The sequence below is a fragment of the Pterocles gutturalis genome, unplaced genomic scaffold (genome assembly GCF_000699245.1).
Source record: "Pterocles gutturalis isolate BGI_N339 unplaced genomic scaffold, ASM69924v1 scaffold8361, whole genome shotgun sequence".
NCBI classification, from domain to species: domain Eukaryota; kingdom Metazoa; phylum Chordata; class Aves; order Pterocliformes; family Pteroclidae; genus Pterocles; species Pterocles gutturalis.
Genome location: NW_010105443.1, coordinates 1 through 15,738, shown reverse-complemented (window position 1 = coordinate 15,738; position 15,738 = coordinate 1).

Sequence of the window (15,738 nt, the reverse complement as noted above, 5' to 3'; positions counted from 1 at the left end):
AACACTGATATCTAAAGGAATTAATTATCTTTCACTGTTATCAGTAGTTTTCAGTTATCAAAAGACAGACCACCAACTCAAGTAGGCACACAGTAGCTCCACACAAGCTGTCTTTGTGAGACACCTATCCATCTAGTGGTTTGTTTCATTTTTTTTTTATTATTTAAATAGTTGTTAAAATATTAAAGCACAATTCGGAGCAGCGAATAGTTCCCCTGTTCCAGAAATTTTTGAGAATGTGTGGCCTACTTTATAGTCAGTATCAAGGGAAAATATACCACAGAGTACAACCCCAGAGGACCATCACAATTTCCAATAGCCAATGTCTACATCTGAGCATTGTTTATACGCAGAATACTTATCATCATGTTTGCAGTCCAAACCAACAGAGTCACATGAAGTCACTTGGAAAAAAAACATGGCCTGTTCTTGATTTTATATATAATCACATACATATATCCCCTGTAGCAGTTAGCTTCGCATAACACTTTCAGCAGGCAATGACTCATGAAGAAATATCAGTTCACATACAACATCTCTTATGATAAATGTGGTTATTTTTAGGTCATTTAAACATTTTCAGCAGTGTCCATCCAAAGTCGTAACAGCAATTTGCCTCTGCAATGACATCTGCAGATCATTGCTACTTCCAGCTGTACTTGTTTCCCAGCAAATTAAATAGTTTACGAAAGGATGTAAAGATGAATGTGTGTGCATATATATAACCCCCTCACATATATATGAATATGTACATACTCCCCATATAGCAGCCAACTCACTAAACCTACTAGCCAGAGTGATCAACAGCTGCTCACCAAGCTACCTGTAAATTGAAGAACACAGTACAGGACGCTTCCTGATTGTATGCACTATTTAACTGTAACATGACATCTAAGACAGCCTACTTCCAGTAAGTAGGTTCTTAGAGGTCTTAGATATTCCTGTCCATCTCATTTGTCTCAACTTCATTCTCCTTTGAGGTTACTGCCTCTCCTTCCTTTAACATATTTTCCTATCTCTTCTCACAGTCTTCAGAATCACTCAATTCTCTTTCCCCTTCATTCTACTTTAGCCACAGCTTCTGCTATGTATTTCCTTCTCTTCCTTAAACTTTTTGCTTTTCCTCCCCAAAAGTCTCTTAACTCTTAATTATTCCACTGAGTAGATTTCAAGTCCAAGGGTGAGGCAGAACAGAAGACCAGAGGAGCCTGACATGAATGCCACTGCCCGTGGCTCATCACTCACATCCTGTAAGGAGGTCCCAGCCAAGACAGTAAGTGAACACCACTCCAGGTGTCAGTCTTCATACCTTCCTCTCTGTGTCATCATCTAATGTACTGAAATGTGATAGTTTCCCACACAGCTAGCAGGAAACTGGGACATTTCTTCCTCTCCTACCACCCAGCACATTTTTCACTAAACACTCTCGCCGCTTTGGGAACAATAAGAGCTCCACTTCATACTTCCCAAGCTGCATCTAGCTACTCCAGCAAGAGTAAAGTTGACTTATGAGAGCCCAAGCTAATTAAGTCAGACAGTTCTGATTCAAGAGACATTTAAAATACATTTATACAAGAGAAATTTGATTTTCTTTACCCTTTATTATGCTGTTCTCCAAAATACACCTCTTTGGTGACATTTCATCTTTTATGAGACTAAAAAAAGTGTTAAAAGAAATGCAGCAGATAATGCTACCACTACCGCACATTAAATCAAGACAGCATTAAGTGTCAAACTCTAGATCTCTTGGTTAGACAAATGTCCAGTATGTGACTATATAAACATCCACACACAGCCCCCTGAGAGAGAGATACGTTTCACTTTGGTGAAGCTTTGAGGAATAAAAGCTAAAAACAACACAGAACAACAGAGTAACTTAGATCGGAAAGGATATTCAGAGGCCATCTACTCTAAACCCCAGCTAAAAGTAAAGCTAATTAGATCAGACTGCTCAGGGCCCTGTCCAGATGAGTCTTGAACACCTCTGGGGACAGATTCCACAACCTCTCTGGGCAGCCTGTTCCAGCATTTAACCACCCTCTGGGCAAAGAAGATTCTCCTAACATCTCATCAGAGTCTCTCGTGTTCCAAATATATTGTTATAATATATCCCAAAATATGCAACAACACAGTGCAACTAGAGTTGACAGTAAGGATCAACATACTAGAGGGGGCAGACAGTCATCCCCATCGGGATTCTACAGATGCTGTAAGCTAAGGAAACAAAAAGCAGCACAGAACACCCCCCTATAATCTATTCTCAATTTTACACCCACACACATACAGCCTGGGGACACGCTAAGCCTCAAGTGTGATGCTGAAACACAGGTCCAGGAGGACTTGCTGGCACAATACAGATTAATCCAATGCTTTCTGGAGCACCTTTGCACCAAGGGCAGTTCAGCATTTCTAAGCGAACTCATGAAGCCTTATTTTTGAGCTGGTAGGCCTGAAGGGAAAGTGCCGGTACGCATCCATAGCTACACACAGATCAGCATGAAGCCAGCACGTTTATTAGCTCTGGCTCAGCACAGGCCTGCCAGATTCCATCTCGCTCTCCAGGGAAACACTCAAGTCCCTCTGCACGGTGCTCTGGGCTCCAGAACAGTCTCTTCACTCAGGTGCTCCCTCTCACTATCCCTCCTAACACACAGCTGGCTGTGCACAGCAGGAACGCACCCACACTGCTGTCACCAGGATCATGCCTTTCCCTTACAGCCATCCTGTACAGGGAAGCATGGACAGAGGCTGCGATGGGGTGGAACGGTCTCATTTTTCTCACTTCCTGGGGTTCTACTGTTTAGAAGCAGTGTCTGCATTTAAAAGAGATATGTCTGAAGAAAGAGAACTGGTTTAGAATTTGAACAGGCAAGCACTATGTGCTTTTTAACCTATTCTAGACATGCCAACAGAACATGGTTGCATGTGATCACTTCAAGAAATGCTTTCTCTTTGCATCCCACAGAACTCCTGATATTAAATGTGCTGCATTTTTTAAAAAGATAGCTATGACATATTCTAGGAGTCTACACTTTTTAATGTTCCATGGCACACCTACATCATTGTTTTATCTTGCTGACCTAATGGTGACTCTGCACACTAGAAGGCCACTACAAAAATATACTGTCTATGTGAAAAAGAGCTTTACAAAACTAATTGAACCCACTCCCATAAATGGCCAAATAAAAGCAACAAGACAGTAGAAACAGACTCAGTAATTAAGTCTCAACAGTAAGTCATGTGTACCCAAATCACAGTGCCAGAGAGCAGACTCCCTCCCCATCACTAACAGAAGGTAATTACACAAGCTGCAATAAGGAAACATAACCCATAAAATAAGACCTTATAGACCTCATTAGTCCAAGCCATTATTTAAAAATTCATTTATTAGTTTCATTATTTGAAACTGCCCTTCTGAGCCAATACCTGAAGAATCACAAATCTCTATGCACCCTGTTTGTTCTATGTTCCCCATCTCCTTTTCAACAGCTCTCTGTAAATGCATGATCTTTTGTGCAGCAAACAGCCTACTAAATGAACCAAGTGTTAAGAGGAGAAGATACACAGGATTCCCCACACTCCTCAGTTTGCACACCTGCCTTACCCTGCTGCTTTAATCTCAAACCTGGCAATCAACAGCTAGCATCCATCTGCTCAAAATACAGAGTAGGGCAACAAAACCAAGCAAAAATTGCTAATAGATTTGTGCTGCTAAGCTGTATATTGTCATCTGACTATGATCACTCCTATCCAGGCCAGGAAAATCTACCTTTCATAGGATTTAACAGAAGAGAAAGAAAAGTAGTGTCACCCTATCTGGCTATAATTTCCAACAACAAACACAATAAATAAAATACACACAAGATCCCAAACAAATTTCAGAAGGAGCCTTGTTTATACAGTTGACTGCGTCCTTGAATTTGGTGGGTCAAATATACCAACATAGTGCTGTGTTCCCAGCCTAGGCATTTGAAGCAGATCAGTTAACAACTAAGTGCAGGAAGTAGATTATTTATTTAAACAGAACAGTTGTTGAAATTTCACTCCACAAAACCATGTATCTTTTTCTGTGCATTACAGAATGCTGTCAGCTACTGCTGGCAGGAAGGCACCTAGCTAATTCTGGATCACTACCACCCCTAATTTAAGCATTATGCACAGATCCCACATATATACATATACAAAATAGTAACACCATCATCTTTATATTTGGTTATTAAAATACCTTTAACATGCTTCAATGTAAAAAATATGACTTTAAGTGACAGCTATGACACTGTTATTCTATCTAGACGCTGAATGGAAAGCAACAGCAAAAGACTTAACTGGGTTTCACAGCAGATACATCCTTACCAAAGGATACTGATTTTTCTATTCCACACCATGATCTTGACATAGATTGTGACCAGAAGTGAATCACCCATGACAGCCAGTGTGAATTTATACAGCCAAAGGATTCTGAAGGGGAGATCTCAGTGCAGTACTATCAAAACTGACAAGTATACAAAGCTCATTCTAGTCATCACAGATATGACCAGGCTGTACAATAATATTTCATGCCACAATGGCACTGAAGCCTGCCTGAAGCTCTTTCAAGGAAAGAGTCAGCATTTCAACCCCAACACACTGCCAAAGTTATTCAGTTCACCCTCACCATCAACAACCTTACCCAAAACCCTATTACTTATTCTAGAAGATCATATGGTAGTATTTTGAAAGAAGTCAACCCAACTTCAATCCAGTTCCCCCACATCTGCTCATACAGTCCCTTGACATTGCTTGAACTTACCCAGTTGCAATTTCCCCCCCACTCATTTTCAATGAATCCTTTAAGGTTCCACATGCTTTTGCACTCTCTCCCTGTCCCATAGGGCTAAGTAACCACACGTATCTTCAAAAGAAAAAGTCTACAAACAAACCCACAAATGGTCTCTCAGTTCACTGTATTGTAGGAATAAACTAACTCCAGTTAGTTAGAAAATCTCACTTCAGTCCATGTTTCATGCAGGACAATTCTTTGCCAATAAATATTCTATTTTTTTTTCAACTACTGGAAAGACAACAAATAGTGAGAAAAGGAAATGGAGGCAGGGGAACTTAAAATGCAAAAAACACCTTTTCAAACAGCAGACCCAAGAGCAGATGTCGTACTTTAACATATTTAGATAGTTTTTAAAAAAGCTGATAGCCTTATAATGGTGCAACAGCAGCTTTCTTCAATCAAAGGTAAAGCAAAAGATAAACTGGATTCACTCAATCTGATACCCTGACACAATAGAAAGAACCAGGCACATAAGTGTTCCTTGAAGACACAGCCAAAAAGAAAAACTTATATGGACAAATAAATCCTCTTAAAAATAATATTAAAAAACTGGCATCCCAACCCTGACACCTAGACAAATATTTGCTAGGCGAACTACTTCTCTATGATCCTTCCAAAAAACAAATGGCAACTTTTATTAATACAAATTTACAAAATGAGTTCCAGGTCTACACTGCAGCCTCTTCTCTTATGAGATGAGCAGTACACTGGTAAGAGAGGGTTTCTAATGCTTTCAGGGAAGATGGTGGGATGACAGTTTCAGGACCCTTTTCACAAACACTCTGGAGGCAGCAGAAGCTCATGGCTCTACCAGCTGGCCATCAACTGAAGTACCAGAAGGTCCTAGTCCCTCCTCTCACATAAGTGCAGCTGAGAGGAGGTGGACAATATAGCTTAATCTAAGTGCAAAAAGGAGCAGGGCAAAGTGGGATGAAATGACAGCCATAACTACTCAATTTTTACATTTCACTTTCTCAAAAGCACTTTACAATGTCAGATAGCTGAAGTATGATTCACCCTGAGGACTCATATGCTTTATTAGTATGCTTTCTTGACAGAGCCCACAAGCTACTTAACCGAGTTCTCCTAGATTTTCAGTTGGAAAGGGATTAGAGCAGTCCTAAGTATGAAGAAAGATGATGCACAGATATAGAGGGAAGCAGGGAAAGAAAAACAGGAATGCAAGAGTTTAAGCAGAAGAATACTGAGAGAGAGAGAGAGAGAGAGGCTTTTTGAACAGGCACTTTTACTTGTACAGCCTGCCAAAATACTGCCTGGCATACAAAGGCCCATGCCTGTCCTCCGTACTATCCATGTGCAAAAGAATTCACTTACTAGAGAGAGAGAAAAAAAAAAAAAATCATAAAATAGTTGAGGAGAAAAATGAAAGTAGGAGAAATCAAAAGAAAATCCTCAAAAAACAGTCCTCAAAATAAACATATACCTGATTGGCAGTACCAATTAGAGGAACCTGACTAGGGTCATATTTTAAGGAATACAAACTTGTGCTCCAACTTCTTGAGAGCTAAATTTTCAGTAGATTATGTCACCAAGCCTCCAGCTTCTTTTGCTTCTGGAATTCCTTAATGAAAGTTAAACTGTATACACACACACACATAGAAGTGGCTAAACATACAATCTCTCATCATAGCTAATTATAGCTACAAAACTTTTGTCTTACATACAAAACAGTATTTCAGTGTGAACCTTCACAACTTTTTTTTATGACTTTACAAATGCGTATGGTACTGTACAACAGTAAAGTTTCTCACGCGGGAAAGTATGCAATCTAGAAGAAAGAACGGGAACTAAGATGAATAAACACATCAGTTTTAACAGATGAGCTTTAGAGAATCTTGACATAGCAGTTAAAGACATAATCAGGTAGAGCTTGCTCTCTATCAACCCCCCCACACCAGAGTCCACAGGAAGAGGCACCCAGCTCTGCCTTTCCATCAGAATCCAGCTGGCTAGGTTATGTTGCTGGCTCAAATGGGTTTGAGCTGAGAATGCTGTTTGACATTAGAGCTAATCGGATCTAGTGGTCAGTTGCTACGCAAAGGCTAGTCACCTTTCCCTGGCACATATTTGCTTCTGTTTCCCCAGCATAATCCCTGCCACTCCAGACCCCACAGAAAGTGGTTCAGGAACAAACTGTCCCCACCTACAAAAAAGGCTATCTGCTAATTTGATTTCCTAAACTGGCTCAGGAAGACGTCAGACCTGAACCAAGGCCAAGGAGGGAGTGGTCACGTACAGGCACACTTCTGATGTCTAGGAGCAAGGAGCTAGAAACTAGACTTGTCCTTACCACCAAATCACACATTAAGGTGGATTCTAACTGCAGCAAGATATATATAATATAAATCTCTGCTGGCTTCACTGGGGAAGACAAAATCTGTTCAACTAGCAGAAAGCTGTGTTCAACACAGCATTCTGCTAGCTAAACAGGCAGCAAAATCCTTACACCATCACAGTATGTAATAATAGACTGTGTCCCTGATTTCTAGTCTAGAAAGTATGTATAACAGGAACTCAAACTCATAACATACTTTCTAATTTTTATGCAGACAGCATTCATCTGTAGTTATTTAATATCAACCCAATGATAAAATTCCTAACCTTGTCAGGAAAGACAGAGGTTTGTTTTCACGTCATCAATGACAGGAGCAAGACCAGAAATTCAGTCCAATTGTTGACGGCACTCCTGTAAGCTTTCCACTTCCAGACAGAGCATTTGCATAAAACAGAACTTAAAAATACAAACTGCAGATGTTTCTTATTTCACATTTGGCACAGAGACTACATATATTACCTCACGCCTCCTAAGCTGGCTTGCCTCTTTGTCTTCGGACTAGATGCACTATTCACCCCATAGAAACACAAAATGATATTCTTAGTTTCCATTCACTAACATACAGTAACTGCAAAGGAGAAGGCTACCTTGTAAACTTGGAAAGTTTATCACAATATGAAGAGGGGAACATCTAGGAAAATAAACACATTAAGTTAAGCTTAAAGTTAATATAAACTTTGAACAGCGAGCCCTCAGGACATGCAGTCAGTTCCTAGAGTCTGTTAAAAAGCTGTGTACTTGTAGGTAACCAGCTGCGTCCTTCTCCTATCACAAAAAAAAAGCTAATGATCACAGATTATCATCTATGTCTCAGCCCTTCTTGCAGCTTAGCTGTACTGGTATTCAAAACCATGATCAGGTAAATTTTTCTCCAAATTCCTTGTCATTCCAACATTCTCCTTAAAGAATTACCTTTGTCCTGCCTCATTCTGTTTAAAGGGTTAATTCAGTCTCCTCTATGTGAAGTAATCACAACTGCTCAAATGAGACAAAAAATACTAAACTGTTTTAAGCAGTTCCCACACTTAGCAAAGTGGATCAAGTAAAGCAGTCTAGCAATCTTACTTTTTTCAAACAAAGAGCATAATTTCTTTCCTCCTTGTAATCAGATATCAGATCTAAAGGCATCCTTGATGCTAAAATAAGTGGTGAAGACAAAGAAAAAAAATTTGGGTTAAAAGGATGAAATCCTGGCTTCACTTAAATGATTAGGACATTTTCCTTACAAACTTCCAATGTTCATGTCACAAGGCACAACTTCCCCCCAAGCTCAGCTTCTCAGCTTCCACTCACACCTATTCAATTCAAGCAAGGACAACACTCTGGAATTTAAAAAGAAAGAGCAGTAGTAAAAAAAACCCAACCAACCAAAAAAAACCCTTCACCATCAACCCTACCTAGGATACTTCCAGACCAAACCCATACTACTTGTGTTTCCATCTTCACAACCACAATCATTTTTTAAGTAAAACTTCACATTACGATAAATCTACCAACCAGACAAAAGCCCTCGTTCAATCACTTTGGTATTTCAGATGACGAAGTGAACAGGAAGAGGTTAAGATCACAACTGTTAGCTTTGTTTCCCATGAAGTCTAGCAAAAGTGAAAAAGTTTCAAGCAATGGTATTTTCAGTGCCTTTTAGTGCTTCTAGCTGGGTCACTATACTCCCACTTTGTTTTCTTATTACCCACAGAACTATCAGGCCTTTGATCAGTGCTAGTCACTGAACTTTTATACAAAGGATTAATTCTCAACTATAAGAATGTCTCCAAAGGTTCAGAATTGCCAAAAGGTATAAATAGCTTTGCTGTAGAGTAGGCATTCAGGAGAGAATAACAAATCTTTTAACAAAATACAGACTTGAAAAAAGTCTTATTTATTCTGAAACATTTTAAAAAGTTGCAGCCTTCCACACTATCTGGAAACTATGCTACAAAAGGAGTAAAGCAGACATTAAAAACATAAGGATACCTTATAAGGAATCTCAGATCTGACTCCAGGACAATTCAAGAATGTTTCTTGTCTGAATACTATACCACCGGTCTCTTAACATATTAGGAAGTTGAAAGTTTGAAAAGCATCATTTGCTTTTCTGCTTGCATTTGCTAAGTCTGCTTCAGCATGACTTTTTCTTGACACTCTTTGCACTGCCCTTCCTCAGCAAGGCCGAGATAGTCTCCTACTACCTCTCCAGTCATTATCCATTATTCTGGACCCATTTCAACCTGTATGCGAGTCCACTAATTGGTGTAAGCTACACTGTCCAGGGGAATTAACGTCACTTTTTCCTGATCCTCTCTCTTAATCTTCCTTGGCCTTCAAGGTAACTCTGAGGATTAACTATATACTTCCTGATGTCATCAACAGTGGTGAAGCACAACTGTGCTAAGAGATTTTTTCACTATCCATTTGACTCCAGGTATTCCGCACCTACCTAACACCAGCATAGGTGCTTCCTGCAGCAATGTCTCACACCACAGTCAGGCAACCATAAATCCCCTCCTCAGTACTTATTTGACTTTAGTATGCTCCTGGTCCAGCTCCCCAAATTAGCTTGCCATAAGGTTAAACAAGTGCTAGAGTGAGCAACTTGGAAGCAGTACGGACACGAGCAGAGCTACCCGGAAGGGTGGAAGCAACTACCCACTACATTATCTTAGCTGTAAAACGAAATCATGCCCTGCAATTGACCCACGTACACTCCTTCAGGCAAAAGGCAGAGTTTGCCTGTCACAACTTCCTACATTTCAAGGACTACCATACCTTGACAGAAAAAAGAAAAAAAACTTCTCAGTACTTGCCTTTCTTTTATTTGTGTTAACACCTCCTTCTACAGAGGGGCCATTCCATTCCTGAAAAACAGCAAAGATCCCTGGGGAATGAGGACAGAAAGATGAAGTGCCACTTACAGCATGGCTGGCTGTGAAGAAATAGGTCACTTGAGCGTAGCCGTGCAATCAATAGGATGATCGAGCCAGGCAACCAGGCCAGATACTAGAGAACAGTGTCTGGGGAAAGCCGGTGTCCTCCGGGGTGATTCCACAGGGGTCAGCAGTTTCAGGGCACATGAGGGATGACAGATCAGGACTAACACAAATCTAAGCACACTTGTGAACATATTTACACAAATTATTCCCTGCTGTGTGTTCTCCTCCTCTTCTCCACCTCTGGGCCTCTGCAGCCTCCCATGTGCCACATTTGGAACCTCCTCATCTTGCCCTAGACAGCAACAAACTCCCACATGGGAGCTTAGACAGAAACCAGAACCCTACAATATTTCCGTGCACCTTCCCCCCTTCGTGTTGGCATGAATAAACTTCAGGGCTACATACAGTATTATTCCAGGCCTACCAAAAGAAATACTCAAAACAAAGGCTTCCTTCTTCAGAAGGCATACTGGGTGCAGGTGCCCAGGTGCTGGCGAGGGGCTGCAGGGCGGCCCCGGTGAGGAGCGGCCAGGGCTGCCCTGTGCCGGACAGGATCTGGCTCCAGCTGACCCACTGCAGGGCACAGCCCAGCCCGGCAGCTAAGATGGCGGCTCCTCTGGGAAAGGGTGTGTAAGGGAGGGCAAAACACTGCCTGGAGCAATGAGTGAGCGGAAGAAAGGTGAGAAACACCCCTGCGAGCCCAGAGGTGAAAGTGGGAGGAGAGGAGGAGCAGGAGCTCCGTGCACCTGCGCAGATTCCCTGTCAGCCCCTAGAGAGACCAGGCTGAAGCAGAGGAACACGCTGAGAAGGAAGGAGCATGGAGAGGAGCTGCCATGGACTGACCCCATGGTCAAATCTCTTTCACCTAAATTCTAGGCGTTCTTTGGAGAAAGTACAGATGCACTTATCCTAACTAGCACTTCCTTCACCACCATCCCCTAGTATAGACATGATGGCTCAAGCTGCTTTTTACTATATACTTACTCTGTACAACTGTTTAAAATTAATGCATTCTTCTCAAAAATCATTAAACTAATTACTACTTCTTTTAAAGTTTTAAAAGCAGAGAATTACTGGAATACTGTCTATATTCAGTCAGTAAATGTTTAATATATAGTTAACACACGAGAGATTAGAACAATTGCTAACCCCTAAGAACAATATAATACACCTTTACACCTATCGCTCTTTTCTTGCTAAGCACTTAAGACATTCATGTTTTGTACACATTAAAAGAGCAGATACTATGTCCATAAAAGTCAATTGCCTGAATGGAGGAAAAAAAAAAGCATTGTTTTTGAAGGGAAGCAACTGACTCCTCCTGTTCACCACCACTCAAACAGAGAATGCCATTCCACGTCATTGCCATCTGTGAAAGATAGCAAAGGCCATTCTAGCAGCCAGTCTCACAGATGGAACATTACATTTTTAAGCTTGGGTAATCAATCTTTACAATGCGCCATATATATATATGTGTGTGTACATACACACACACTTAGAACTGGAAACAATTTGAAGTCTACCCTTGGTAACACTAAGTCACCATTTATTGCCTTGGCCAGCCTGCAAAGACGAATCTGCCTTCTCAAGAAGTCCTGAGAGCTGTCACATCCCCAGCTGCAGACCTCCAGCAGCTGCACACCAACACAACTTGTTACAGAAATTAAACCACTGGATTTCTGTCACCTGTCCACTCCAAAGGATGAAAAAGTTTCATTGTCCTTGTCCTCCACACCCTGGCTGTGGTGTGAAGCTGCCTGTGAACTCCACGGGTAGGTACCCCAAGGAGACAACACCCCACAGGCCTTACAGTGTGTTGTGACTCTACTGCTGCTGACACTTTGATTGTGATGTAATGAAATAGTCGGTCAGACCCACACGTGTCATGCTTGCTGCCAACAAGGGTTAAGTATGAGAATGCGGGTGACTTATGGGATTTGCCTTATGAACAATTTGCCACATTGCCAGGGCTCTAGGGTCACAGCTAATATTTTTAGGGAGTGTCAGTCACATCTTTTTAAGCACCTTACTTCTAGTTTTCACCACTGCATATTTGTCACCTAAACAGCTATTATTAGCCACATTTCAGTAGTGGTCAACTATTGGTAATATTGGACAGTGGAAAGCAGCTTGACTAGGGATGGTACAGTTTACTGAAGGTTGTCCTGATTTCAGCTGAGACAGAGTTAGCTTTCTTCAGAGGAACTAGTGTGAGGCTATGTTTCAGATTTGTGCTGAGAAGGCAGCTGATAACATGCTGATGTTTTTAGTTCCTGCCAGCACAGTCAAGGAATTTTCGGCTTCTCTGCTGTGCCAGTGCCTGCAGGTGCAGAAGAAGCAGGGAGGGAGCACAGCCCGAATTACTAGCCTAAGATTTGACCTAGGGTCTTCTCCGTAAGTGCTCGCTCTTTCTCTGGGTTGTCTCCATCTGGGTCACCCCTCTCTCAAGGTCTTCTCAGTCTCTCGGACACTCGGGCTCTTATCTCCATTCTGGGATTGTGGTTTTGGGACTCTCCCTGCTGCAGAATCGTTAGCCAGGAATGGGCTGAGCCTTAGTCATCACGTGGTGAGCAGTATCACTGTGTATCACTCATCTGTATATTTGTACATATCACTATTATTATCATTATTATTCTCAATATTATTGTAGTTTAGTTATTAAATTGTTCTTATCTGAACCCATGAGTCTTTTTTCCCTTTACCCCATTAATTCTCTCCCCCATCCCCGGGAGGGGGGAAGGTGAACAAGAGGGTGTTGTGGTGTTTGGCAGCAAGCCAGGGTCAAAACTACAATAAAAGTAACAAATACTTGTTATTTAATTTTAAAGTGTGTTTGCTTCACTTTCCACAGGCACCTGTCAGACACACACAACCTAACTGAATGACTGCATACCCCAGTGCAAACACATCTAGATTAACACTTTCATAGCCTTAAGAGTTATTAACCAACTGTTCACTGGATAGTCTAGATGAATAAGCAAAGGGCTTGAAACCCTGCACATCCTTCACTGCAGTTACTTAAACTCCTGCAGCATAGTGGATAACCACTGTTTTTAAAGAGGTATAAACTATGCTGCAAGGTTTTCATTAACAGTTAAATGTGTACAAGAAGACTGAAAGAATGTAAGCCAATCCTATACATTCCAAAAAATAGCAATTTAATTTTTCATGACAGGTACTGATACTGTGAGAGGCTGAATTTATGGGCAGCAAACTTCATCATTAAATCCACTGGTTAAACAGAAAGCACCTTTCTAAAAAAAAAAAAAAATAGATCTCAACAGCATGCAAATAAGACAGCATTTTTTTTTCCAAAAAAGGCACTCCTACTGAAGTGAAAAGCAAGAATAATGTGGCAATTACAGGAGTGAATAAAACCAAAGGCCACAGATTAAGTTCTCCCCTAGAAGTGTCCTTGCCTGTTATAAGAAAACCAGAACTAATTTGCATATATTACATAAAATCTGATAACTCCCCTGTGTAAATAGTTACAGAATTCTTCAGTAGGCACCTAGCTTTGTAAGGGAATTGCAAGATTTTCAAACAAAATAAGACTTCTAAATACCCATATCCATAGATAAGTAAAATACAATTAGCAAAATAGAATGCTTTTCAGTAATAAACACAGCTCAAGAAGAATACATAGTCATTAACTCTTATGCTCCCACACCTATATTAAGACAATCAGAACCCCTAGCAAGTAGTTGCTCCTAAAGAATTAAATGTATTTTGTCAAAAGAAGAATTCATTCGTCTTGAAAAATAAATGCTTAAACTTCTCCTTCCTAGCAGGATGCTACAGTTCTCCAACAAAATATTTTTCCCATGGGCAGCTTACTTCTCAAAAAAACAAAAAAATCTAACCTGGCAATAATATAATAGCATAGGATCTTAGCAGCCATCTACCCTTCATTAAAATGCCTGCATGGAGCTAATTAACTTCCTCTTCTTCAGAGGGATTACAAACTCCATGGAACAGCTTCTCCACTCTTTCAGAGCAAGACTGATGAAGGAAGGGAGTACTATGTTGGAAATTACAATGCGCAGATTGTATCTCAGTGTTAAACTGTTAGCTACTTACTTTCTAATTAACCACTACCTCTTCTAGTCTAACTTATCTCAAGTTAGAGATTTTTTTACAAGTTCTTCTACCATTACACTTCCACTGCTTATAGATAAACGTACGTTTTGAACTTCATATTGACCCTATTCAAAGGAGAGGAAGGATGGGGGAGGAAAGAAAGGCAATACACAAAATTATTTCTCAAATCTTAAAGACAATTGCAACAAACAAGCAAAAGAAACACATTCATACAATAACTGACTGACCAGAATTGCTGACAAACTCAACACAGTACTACAACACTTCCTTTGACCCCGACGAAAAGAGATGACACAGTAACAAATGGCACAATCCAAAGTTTTCTGAAACAAATGCAAAAATTAACACCAACAATCTTTGTAACAGTCCAAAGTTAGTGCCAGCACCTGCTTGTGATAAAACCTTCCAATATTCCTGCCTCAAACACAAATAATAAAGAATTGAAACAACCTCAATACCTGCAGTTGTCATCACATTAACCAAAATCTCTGCACCTAGTGTTCAGAATACCCACTATCTCTGCAAGCTGCAGCACAATGATAATGTAACTCCATTTTTCTGCAGGAAGCAGTTAAAAAAAAAAAAAAACCAAAAAAAACCACCTCACAACATTTCAACAAGGCAAACGTGTTTTACATAGAAATTAATAATAATAGTGCAAAAAAAAGGAACAATGTCTTCTTTCACATTATAGAGACTGAACATTAGACTACTTGTAGAGATTCAGGCAGCTGCTGAGAACATCTCAGCAGCTCTTTTATTTGCAAGAAAAATCCTGTCAGTAGAAAGCAAAACAATTCTGCCATTTAAACATGTCAACTAACTGCATACACATTATGCAGACATATTTTGCAATGCCAAAATTAAAACATGAATCCAACTTTCTAAAAGACAAAAAAAAAAAAATACTCCAGCAGTTAAAAAAATTATTCCAACCCTTGTGACAGCAGAGCCAAACCACAAACTTTCACAGTGAGTGATTACCTTAGTAAGTCAAAGTCTCACAAAATATTTGCAGGAACTCTGCTAGACTAAAGCAGGTGATACAGTTGGTAACATTTTCAAACCCTGAAAAGGGCATCCAAAAGAGCCGGTGCCTAGTCTTACCTGCCCAAAAGGAGCGCTCACACGGCTCTGCGATCACTTCACCTATTTTCCTCGGCCAGTTCTGACAGCCCTTACGGCTGAAAGTTAGCCCATCGCTTACAGGAAGGATGTCAGGATGTCTCCCCTGTAACAACCTAACTCCGAGCATAAAATATCAACGTATCCCTGCCAACCTGCAGGAACCAGGCTCTAAAGAAAGTGATGAGGAGATGGGAAGGAAAAAAAAAAAAAAAAGTCGACCGATTTGTTACAGTCTAAATTTAAAAGGAAAAACATAAAGGAAAGCTCGCTCCAGCCTCTGCCTAAGGGAATACTAACAACACGGGGCGGGGGGGGAAGCCCAAAACAAGGAAACGGATTATGTAGGTTAAGCTCAGCTTTTATTATCCGCTGCAAGGTCTAGCGAAATAAACACCGAGCCC